This window comes from Delphinapterus leucas, chromosome 4 (assembly GCF_059928025.1).
Source record: "Delphinapterus leucas isolate spDelLeu-1000000601 "Yukka" chromosome 4, BTC_Dleu_Yukka2, whole genome shotgun sequence".
In the NCBI taxonomy this organism is placed as follows: Eukaryota; Metazoa; Chordata; class Mammalia; order Artiodactyla; family Monodontidae; genus Delphinapterus; species Delphinapterus leucas.
The window spans coordinates 98,592,213-98,603,852 of NC_143132.1; positions in this window are offsets into that span (position 1 = coordinate 98,592,213).

Below are 11,640 nucleotides of genomic sequence, written 5' to 3' on the forward strand. Positions count from 1 at the left end.
TTTTTTTCTGGCTCCTTGTTTGATCATCTCTAAATCTGAAGCCTAAAATTCAAAAGGTCAAAAGTCTAGTTTCTTTCTCTTTTTGATGCCTCAAGTCACCACCTTGATGGCATATAATATAAAGGAAATGAAAGATGATATATATTTTCACTGCCTAACGTTATATTTTTGGCTTGTCACCTCAATTCTCTGGAACTTCGATGTCCTCACCTGTACAGTGAAAAGTTGGACAAATCCTATTTAAGTCCTTTTCCCAAAGTCCTATGTTTGTAAATCTTCTCAACAAAGATACATTTGGAATAATGTCTTTTGAGTCAATATTGTCTATAAGCAGTGTTTTTTCATAAAATAAAACAAAACAAAAATCCAGTATGCATCTCTCAGTAGAATTTTGATCCATGACATTATCTTTAACTATTTACAGTTGTTTCTTTTTAAAGAAATCGTTTATTGGAGTACAGTTGATTTACAATGTTGTTTTAGTTTCAGGTGTACAGCAAAGTGATTCAGTTATACATATACATATATCAACTCTTTTTCAGATCTTTTCTCATATAGGTTATAAAAAATGATACAGTTGTTTCTTCATAAATTTGAGATTTAATTTTTAAAAATAGAATGCACATAAAACAATTTTACCATTGTGGCAGAGACCCCTATCTAGTGAAGACTTTTGAGCCTGGTTTTGAGGTGCAGAGATGTTGCTGAGCAGTGGCAGCCTAGCTGAGGACTTCATTTCTCCTACCATTGCATTTATCTAAGTGGACCCTTGTAATTAGTTCTCCTTAGTGGAATTTGAGTGGAGGCGAGTGTGTCACTTGTGAGCCCAAATGATTAAGAAATCAATGTCCCTCTCTAACTGCTCTCTTCTCCTGTACCAGCTAGATGCCAATGCTCAAGGACACCCTGGAAGCTCTATTTAGAAGATGACAGAGGCTCTGTTAGCCTGGGTTCCTCTGTCATCGTGTGTCCAGATCCTCTCTGCTGCTGGGGCCAAAGTCAATCAGGAATACCTACCGGCCTGGGACTGATGTGAGGAAGAGTTACATTTTCATTGAAATTTAAGAGGTTGTAAGTGACAATAGTGGGTGTTAATTTGGTACCTTTAATGGGATGCTTTTGTAAAGTATGGAAAGTATGTGGTGTAATTTGTAGTTGGACAGCAAAAACAATGACAGCAACAACAAGAACACAGACAGCAGGCTGAAAGCAGCAGAGTTTGTTAAGCTGTGGAACTATTTGGTAACTGTTGCCTGTGATAACCTGGAAAGTAAACCATGTGTATACAGACCCAGTATCTAGCTAAAGACTACATTTCATATCTCTCTTGAACTTGAACTTGGTAGACTACTTGACCTGTCTTCACCAGGTGGCATATGAGCAGAAATGTTGTGTCCCTTCTGGCTACAGTGGTGAGGAAGCAAGTTGGCCTACTTTTCTTTCTCTTTTGTTCACTCTGTTGGCTGCATATCAACATCAAGGATGACGTGGAAAGCCTTACAAGGCATCTGGAACATGACAAATCTCCATCAGCCTGGGTTCCTGAATAATTACATGGATCACAACCATTCTATTCTCTGCCCATCACCCTTGACCAGGGATTCCCATACTGGACTCTACTAGGAACAAGAAATATACCATGTGATGTTAAGCCACAGGAACTAGGTACCTAGTCTCAAGTAAGTAGTACACCTATGTTTTTAATACATGTTTTCCATGTATTAGTCTGTACTGTACGTTTTCTCATCCTGGTGCTGTCACCTGGTAAGACCAAATTCTGGAATGCTATTTCATTTTGGCTAATTCTGTGAAAGAAGTTCAGGAATGATCCACTGCATTTTCCCATGCTAGCTGCTCAGCTCCATGGTAAAAATGTATCTTTACCAAAAGAGAGGAAAGGATGTAAAATGCAGAGAGCTCGCTAATGGGGTGCTTTGCTGGCTGCCACATAGCTTTCTTGATTGAGAGTCTTTTCGTAATATAAAACCAGCTTTACCTCCTAGTTACTCTGTGTGTGGTGTGTGTGTGTGTGTGTGTGTGGTGTGTGTGGTGTAGTGTGTGTGTGGTGTGTGGTGTGTGTGTGTGGTGTATGTCTGTGGTGTGTGTGTGTATGTGTGTGTGGTGTGTGTGTATGGTGTGTGTGTGTGGTGTGTGTGTGGTGTGTGTGTGGTGTGTGGTGTGTGTGTGGTGGGGGTGTGTGTGTGATGTGTGTATGTTTGGTGTGTGTGTGTGTAGTGTGTGTGGCATGTGTGTGTTGTGTGTGTGTGGTGTGTGTGTGGTGTGGTGTGTGTGGTGTGTGTATGGTGTGTGGTGTGTGTGTATGTTTGTGTGTGTGGTATGTGTGTGTTTGTGGTGTGTGATGTGTGTGTGTGCTGTGGTATGTGTGTGTGGTGTGTGTGGTGTGTGTGTGGTGTGTGTGTGTATGTGGTGTGTGGTGTGTGGTGTGTGTGTGTGGTGTGTATGTGGTGTGTGTGTAGTGCGTGTGTGTGTGTGGGTGTTTGTGTGTGTTGTGTGTGTTGTGCTGTGTGTGTGTGCATGCAGTGTGTGTAGTGTGTGTGTGTGTGGTGTGGTGTGTGTGGTGTGTGTTTGCGGTGTATGTTTGTGCGTGTGGTGTGTGTGTGTGTGATGTGTGTGGTGTGTGGTGTGTGTGCTGTGTGTGTGTGTGATGTGTGTATGGTGTGTGTGTGTGTAGTGTGTGTGGTGTGTATATGGTGTGTGTGGTGTGTATGTGGTGTGTGTGGTGTGTGTGTGTGATGTGTGTGGTGTGTGTGTTGTGTGGTGTGTGTGGTGGGGGTATGTGTGTGGTGGGGGTGTGGTATGTGTGTGGTGTATGTGTGTGGTGTGTGTGTGGGTGGTGTGTGGTGTGGTGTGTGTGTGGTGTGTGTGTATGGTGTGTGTGTGTGGTGTGTGTGTGTGTGGTGTGTGTAGTGCGTGTGTGTGTGGTGTTTGTGTGTGGTGTGTGTGGTGTGTTGTGTATGTGTGTGCAGTGTGTGTAGTGTGTGGGGTGTGGTGTGTGTGGTGTGTTTGTGGTGTGTGTGTTTGTGCATGTGGTGTGTGTGTGTGTGGTGTGTATGTGGCATGTGTGGCGTGTGTGGTGTGTGTATGTGGTGCGTGTGTGGGGTATGTGTGTGTGTGTAGTGTGTGTGTGGTGTGTGTGTATGGTGTGTGTGTGGTGTGTGTGTTGTGTGTGGTGTGTGTGTGTAGTGTGCGTGTGTGTGTGGAAGTGGGATGTGGTGGTTGAGGGTATCTTTAAAGATTTGTCATGAAAAGATTTTTGACTTATATAAAAAATTATGCCTACATGCAAGGGATGCAGATGTAGCCTCGCTAATGATTCTTAAAAGCATGCGCTCAATGATTCACAGAAAATGATAGAAAAAAAGCTGGTCTTAGAAGATCTCAACAAGCATTTGTGGAGATCAAAACAGATTTTCTTTTGGATTCTCTATACATATTAGACTTGAATTCTTTGGCTTGTCATGGCCTGTATCACATTATTCATATTCTTTGTATCCATGAAAGTATACAGAGAAAAATTTCTGGCAATTAAATTTCAATTTTGTAATTAATGATAGCTTATATTTACAGAGGTCCTACTGTCACTGAATAAAGTATATACAGCATCTTACATAATCCTCACATTTCTGCCCCACCCTTTGCAAAATGAGAAAATTGAAACAAATATTAAGATACTTTGCTCAAGGGCATGCATGGAGTATAAATTTGGTATTTGAACTCTGGTTCTCTGACTCCAGACCTCACATCTTAATCACTCAGCCAGTAGTTCTCACACTTCATTGTGCATCAGAATCACCTAGAGGGCTTGTCAAATCACAGATTGCTGGTCCCTACCTCAGGGTAGGTGAGGACCACCCTGGGAGGTCTGGATTGGGTCCTAAGTATTTACATTTCTAACAAGTTTCCAGATGGTGCTGATGCTACTGGTCTGGGAACCATACTTTAAGAACCACTGAAATAAGATAAACTGCTTCTCTTCTATGATTTTTTTTTTTTTTTTGCTATGATTAGAATGATCCAATAATCAGTACGGTTTGAAAGAAGCCACCAGAACACAAGATTCAGTGAAGAAAAAGGCCAATAAGAAAAGATTACATTAAAATCCAAATGAAAGGGGGGCTTCCTTGGTGATGCAGTTGTTAAGAATCCGCCTGCCACTGCAGGGGACACGGGTTTGAGCCCTGATCCAGGAAGATCCCACATGCCGCGGAGCAACTAAGCCTGTGCGCCACAGCTACTGAGCCTGTGCTCTAGAGCCCACATGCCACAACTACTGAAGGCCGCGTGCCTAGAGCCCATGCTCTGCAACAAGAGAAGCCACCACGATGAGAAGCCTGGGCACCGCAACAAAGAGAAGCCCCCGCTTGTGGCAACTAGTGAAAGCCTGCGCACAGTAACGAAGACCCGACACGGAAAAAAAAAAAAAAAAAAGAATCCAAATGAAAGGAGGTAAATAAATTACAAAGGTGATGACTCTTCATTGCATGAAGAATAAAACCAAGACTCTGCAGCCAATATTCAAAGTCTTTCATAATTCAATCCCAAACTTCTAGACTAAGACTTCTAGACTAGTCTAGCTTCTAGACTAGTCTAGCTTCTAGACTAAGCTTCACTCATCTGTGCTTGGTCATCCAGCACCTCTCTGATCTCTCACCTTGTCTACTAAAGCTGCTTCCTTTGACTGGAAATGCTTTACTCTTCTGTCTGTCAAAGCTCTAATTGAGCGTCAGGACTTAGTCCAAATATTTCCTTTCCTAAAAATGCCATCCAAGTCTTTCTTGATTTCTACTTCTTCCCTCCAACATTCTCCCCTGTATCATAAGAGTTATTTGAGTTGCTCATATAACAATGGGCCCAGGAAGAATTGTGTGTTTTTTAACTGCATCATAATAAAGCCTTATTCACATTTGTTTCTCATAGGACCTAGGGCTCTGCTGCATCCTGGCAGTTGCTCAGTGAGGGCGTCATCAAATCGAAGTTATTAAAGAACTTTGTTAGAGTCACCAATTCAGGTATATGTTTGCCTTATCAGACAGTATGAGGACCCCAAAATTGTAGATAATTGTGTAAGGTAGAATTTGTTTCAACCATGAATGACAGTGACTCAAAAAATAATGACTTAAAATAACAAAAGTTCACTGACTGGGGGCTGTCAGTCCATGGCTGGAATAGAGGTCCCACGACTATCAGAGACTCAATCTCCCTCCGTAATTCCATCCCTATGGTGTTATATCTTAGTCAGCTCAGGCTGCTACAACAAAATGCCATAGACTGGGTGCGCTTAACACAGACATTTAATTCTCACAGTTCTTGAGGCTGAGAAATGCACAATTAAAGTGTTTGCTTTAGGTAATGTGGCCCTGTTCTCTAACTGCTTTTCAGCAATTTGATAACAATGTGCTGTGATGTTATCTTCATTGTGTTTATTCTGCTTGGGGTTGTTGTCCTTATTGGATTCATGGATTAATAGTTAATATCAGTTTTGGAAATTTTGGGCCATTATTTTTCCAAACAGTTTTTCCTCCCCCCACCTCTTCTGGACTTCAATTGCATGTATGGTAACTGCATTGCATCACTCCACAGGACACCGTAGCTTTGTTTATGTTTTTATTTATAAGTTGGTTTGCATAGATTCCATTTTAATATATTTAAAGTTCATTAGTCTTTTCTTCTGTAGGGTCTAATCTTCACTGAATTCTACCTAGTAAAATTTTTATTATATTATATTTTTAGCTCTAGAAGTTTTATTTTTAAAAAAAACCTTCCAATTTTCTCCAATTTTTAAAAAGTTTTCCTTTAGATCCTTAAATATATTTATAATAGCTATTTTAAGCCCTTGTCAGCTAAACCCATTACCACTGTTATTTTGGTTGATTCTCCTTTTATTGATGGATCACATTTCTGCTTCTTTGCGTATGTAGTGATTCTGATTAGGTGCTCGTCATCGTTAACGTTTTTATTATGTTGCTGTGATCTGGATTTTGTTGCCTGACTTTAAAGAGAGTTGAGTTTTATTTTAGCAGCCATAAATGACTTGCATATCAGTTTGAAGTTTTCAAGGCCAAAGACAGAAAATTCAGCTATATACAGAAAATGAAAGGGAAGAATATGATTTGCATGTAAAAGGGTTAAGTCTTAAAAGAACTGGAAGCTGCTGACATTGCTTTCCCTGCTGATTGTTAAAGTCAACATAAATAGTTACTTATTTAGTTTAGTATCCATATTTTCTCATCTTGTCTCCACCTTGGAAAAAAAAATCTAGAATTCAACAGGGAAAAAGTAGATACATATTTTCCTCCATGTCTTGTGCAATGTTTCACTGCAATCCAGGTAAGCTACTTCTTAAATTGATTTCCCAGCCCTTAACATCACCTTGAAGTGTTGTACCTGCCCAGAGTGGAGAAAAGAATAGGAGGTAACTTTCTATATCTTTATAAATATTGAATTTGACATGGAACGAATCATCTAAGAACAGATAGAATATATTTAAGGGAGTTCTACTCTGGTGCATTTTCAAAAGACTGTTAAGAGAGGAAATTGTGTTGGATCAAATTATCTAGCGATTATTGAAGAAAGATAATTTGGGAGTTGGGGTGTTTGAGCTTTCTCAGATGTACCAAATCACAGCATACATTTTCCTTTTAGAGATTTATAGAATTCTGCAATTCGATTTTGACTAGTATATTTATTTATATACTTATTGTACCAGTAGGTTAGGATAAAAAATATATCAAATTGAAAAATGCTAGAATAGTCCAATTCTGTATGTGGGCATTCAAAGGAAAAAGGTAATGTTAGACTTCTAAGACACTTAATAAAGTAAGTTACTAATTTATTCATTCTATCTATCAGACAATGAAAAGTTAACAAACTAGTCCACTACATGGATAGATTATATAAGCTTTTCCAGATTCAATTTAAATTTCACGAAAGTATTTTATGCATTAGCAAATTTATAACAGGAAAGTAATTTTCCCTTCAGAAATTAGTGGTATAAGGTGCCACAAATACGTGAATTTTTTTAGTTTAGTTAAAAGCCAAAACAGAAAGATTTATTTTTTGTAAAATATTTAATACTTTATTTTTTGATTGTTAGATTAATATTGTGGTTTTATAGTATATGGCAGTACTTTTTGAAGTATGGTCTAGGAACTCTTGAAAGTATCTGAGACTCTATGAGTCTGAACTATTTTCATAATAATATTATGAAGGTATTTGCCCATTTCACTCTCAGTCTCTCATGAGCGTGGACTGGAGTTTCAATAGGCTACATGCAAAATATATGATATTGCAACAAATTGAATGCAGATAGATACGAAACTATAGCTGCCTTCTATTAACCGAGATATAAAAAGGAGATATGAAAAATATAAACACCTGCTACTCTTCCCTGTGATTGTTTTAAAATTTGGAAAATGTAGTTTTAAAAAATAAAGATACATAATTTATGTTAACATGTCATAGGTTTATTATTGCTATATTAAAATGAACTAATATAAATATTTTAAAAAATTGCTCAGTTTTATTCTTTAGTATGAAAAATATTTACCTCTCTGGTGTGCTCAGTGATTTTTAAGAGTGGAAAGATACCCTGAGACCAAAATTCTTGTAAACCCCTAGTATATATTTACATAGGCCACATTGATATGAGATGGTTAAAGATTACAAAAACAAAAACAAAAAAATGAGATGACTGATGGGTGGAAGAAGTAGCAGCATAAGTCTGGGAACCAGGAGTGTATGGTAATGTGAGATAGGCACATCATAGAGATATCTACATAATGTGGGTAACTATTTCAAGTACTACTGTGCCCCAGCCCCCCAATTTTTTCTCATACGAGAAAAAGAAACAGAATAGCTATAAAATCCTTTACATGACTGCAGGACAGATGGACTGCAGAGCATGACTACAGAGCAGAATATAGGCATAGGAAGGGCAACAGACGTTAATGCAATTAAAAAAACTACGTGTGTGTGTGTGTGTGTGTGTGTGTGTGTGTTTGTATTTTTTCCTCTGAGGAAATAAAACATCATCGAAATTGTTTTGTAGAGAACATGCATTAAAAGAAGAGCAAGTCTCATCTTTATCTACCCAGTGTTTGCAGAGTTCTTTACAGGGTAAATTAGAAATTCAAGTAATGTTTAGTCAAGGCTCTCTGGCTACAGAAACCTACCATGCTGAAACAGGAAAGAGGTTTTATTTGAGGATATAGGGATATTTTGATTACCAAGGGAGAAACTGCAACCAAGTTTCAGGAAGGACAAGAAACTGGAAGTAACCAACATCAAGTGTTCAGGAGGTTATTAAAGCATTATCCTCTTTTTTTTGGAACACTATGGTTTCTCATCTTTGCTTCTCATTGGGATCCTGATAAATTCATTTGTCTCTGTAGATCAGCTTTTTTGCTGCTTTATGCATATGGTTAAGTATGAAGTAAGTTCCCACGTAAGTTTCCACATTTACAAGCCAACCCACCAGCAGAGGCTGGCTAGCATCACTGAATTCCGATCCCAGATTATTCCAGCTGGCAATAATCTGATTAGCCCAATTTGGGTTATATGTTCAGCCCTGATTAACATAGTTATTGCTTACAGGTATTTAGGGGCTGATGTTCATGACGGAATATAAATTAGGTCTCAGAGGAGTGCCTTGAGAGCTGGACAAACACTGCCTTTTGCTAGAAATAAGAGATATGTAATTATATGCTACAGATTTCTACTTATATCTAAGTAACTTAGTTACCGTACCCAGAGTCTCAGTCAATCATGATATCAGCACGTAATCACTGCAGTTTTAGTAACTGGCATAAACCGCATTCTTTACATATCATTGTAGGTATCTGTTTTGGTGTTAAGTCCCCTGGACAGTTCTCTTTATGAAGTTTGGGCCTCCCTAAGCAATTGCTATGTTATAACGAACTTTCTCTCTTTGGGCACCAGACTCTCACTTGAATTAATCAGAACCTATATATAAATGGGGGCTGATGCAACCTGAGAAAATAACTGGTGATATCTGTAAGTCTGAAATGGGAGCCTGCGGTTGACTTTTAGCATTGGGATCCATTTTTAAAGTGCCCTGTCCAGAACGCTGTTTGTCAGAGTGCCTCATCACTGTTGGTGATGTTAGAATTACACCCAATTGCACTCATAAAATGGAAGGCCTAAACGCCATCCCACCCTTACAGCCTAAGTCAGCAGGACACAAACAATTTGGTCTGACATGCAACCATGGGCTTCTCCTGGAAGAGCCAAAACACTGTTTACGAATGCGATCTACTCCTCTTCAATCCTGCCTAGAGAATGCTGAAAAAATGTAACACCCAAATCTCTTCCTTGGCCATGCACTGTCCTTGATTCCTGTATTTAAAGGGAGAAATTGGAAGTGGTATTCAGGCTTGCCTGTGTCTTATCAGTACTGTCTTACACATGTCCCTGTGTAAGTACCCACTTAATTAAAGGGGAAAAAATCATTTCTATAGCTCTACACTTGGGACTAGAGAGTTAGATCTTAATTAGACTAATTTAGTAACTAGGGCAATATGACATATGCTGTAGTAATAGTTCTTTTTGTAAACAATTCTAAAATTCTCATTTCCAATGCTTATCCTAGCTCTGCCCCAAATTATTTCTTCCTAGTCTTTCACCAATCTTGGGAACCTGATTTGATGTGATCAATCCCCATGCCATTGTATAACACAGCTCACAACTGATATACTCAAAAAGGATCCTTCCCCAAATGTTGAAATCAGGTGGCTGTATTAGGAAACAGGACCAGAACCCAACTTGCAAATCTTCTCCTGACTGCCTACTGCTGTCCTAGATTCACAATTAGTCCCAGGCAAGAGAGTTTGGGTCCCCTGTTATAAACCTCCTTTGACCAAGGAGCTAAAAATCTGCAAAACCAAGGGAATTAGTCCATCCAGAGCTTGGAACTCTCTCTTTTAGATCTTTTAGATCATGCTTTGGATACCTGAAATCCTAGAATTCACTTCCCAAACAGTCCCAAGCCTTCTTTCAACATTAGTGTAGGGCACTCCCAAGAGTCTGTTCTCTCTAGGAATTGTTGCACAGCTAGAGGGACCATCTTGAGACCCAAGAAAGGGCCAAAGGACTGGTATTTGCAGGGTGGTAGATGGAGCTTGGACTTACAGGTTGGGATGGGCATGCAACCACACTCCTTCCAGAGTGAGCCAGAGGCAGGTTGAAAGCGAAAAGAGTGGGTTACTTCCTTCTGGGGATGAGGGGCTGGCTGTCTTTATGCTGCCCTATTTTGCTAAAGGAACCCAATTAATTCAAGAATTCTAAATTCAAATCTGGCCTTCCAGGTTATTTTGAAGTTTTATTTATTAAAGTAAGAGAATAGACATATTTCCTTTAAATTTTTGGCTGGATTTATAACTTTTAAATACTTGGACATATGGTATGTGGGCCTCCATTTGACTCTTCCCAAGGACTTGCAAATATTAGCGGTCAGCATGCCCAGATTCTTAGGAGTTTCCAGACCAGGAAAATGCAAATGCTTTATTAATAATGACCTTTAGCCTTAACTCTAAAGTATTTTTTTCATAGGCTCAACTGGACAGAAAGAGACAAAAATGAAATCCTCTGATTTATGACAGGGCAGCTTCAACTGGAATCAGATCAGGCAGAGCAGCTTGTTTATATCTCTCCCAAGCCCAGAGCTACCTATCATCCCTTTTGCATTCAATCTTCCAAAGCAAGGGAAGGTGAATCTAAAACAATGCCTGACAAAGAAGAGTGAAGGAGAAAGGGATCACTCTAAGACTCAGAGAACAGTAGCCTAAGACCATCCTGTATCTTAGACTTATCCTGGGCCCTGAGAGACATTTTCTCTGTCTACACTTGGCTCTGATTTTAGTGAAGAGGCATTGAAAATTACCATCAAGATATTATTTGTATTTCTTGGGCATATGATAAGTCAAAAAACTGTAGGTTGAGTACATTCTTCCATGACTTATTTTGCTGTTATTATCAAGTCCAGAACAAAAATCACTTTCCAGGGTTGTTATAGATGGATACCCAGACTTGGCAGACCAAATATACAACTGAAGCTAAGATTATTGTGTAGAGCAGATTAAGAAATGCTCTTAAGCAGTGTCTTTAGAGAATAATGCTTAAATGAGGTCAGTGTTGCCCAGGTGTGCCCTAACTTATCGAAACACAGCCTTTGATGAGGCACCAGGGAGAGCCATGATTGCTTTAATACAGCATCCAAACAGTGACATGGATGCTAAAGATTCAAATTTCTTATTATCTTTCATCTGGTAAATTAATTCCACAGTATTTTTTAATTAAGCCTATAGGTATCTCACCATTCCTGTAATTTGATGACACCTAATATTAAAGCACAGTTCAGAGGTCAGTAAAGTTAGCAATGTCAATGTTACTGCTGATCTTCTGATGAGCTGCCACATTTTCTGGCAGGTCAAAATGTGGATGCATTAGCCATATGGTCTTTTTTCTGGCTTGATATTATATCCATCAATGTAGCAGTAGTAGTTCTCATAAAGCCTAACCTTTGCAGGGCTCACCCTGTGTGTAAGTAGGTTAAGTGGCTGCTAACGTGGCAGGATTTTAGAGGCTGTAAACCTTTCCTATTCC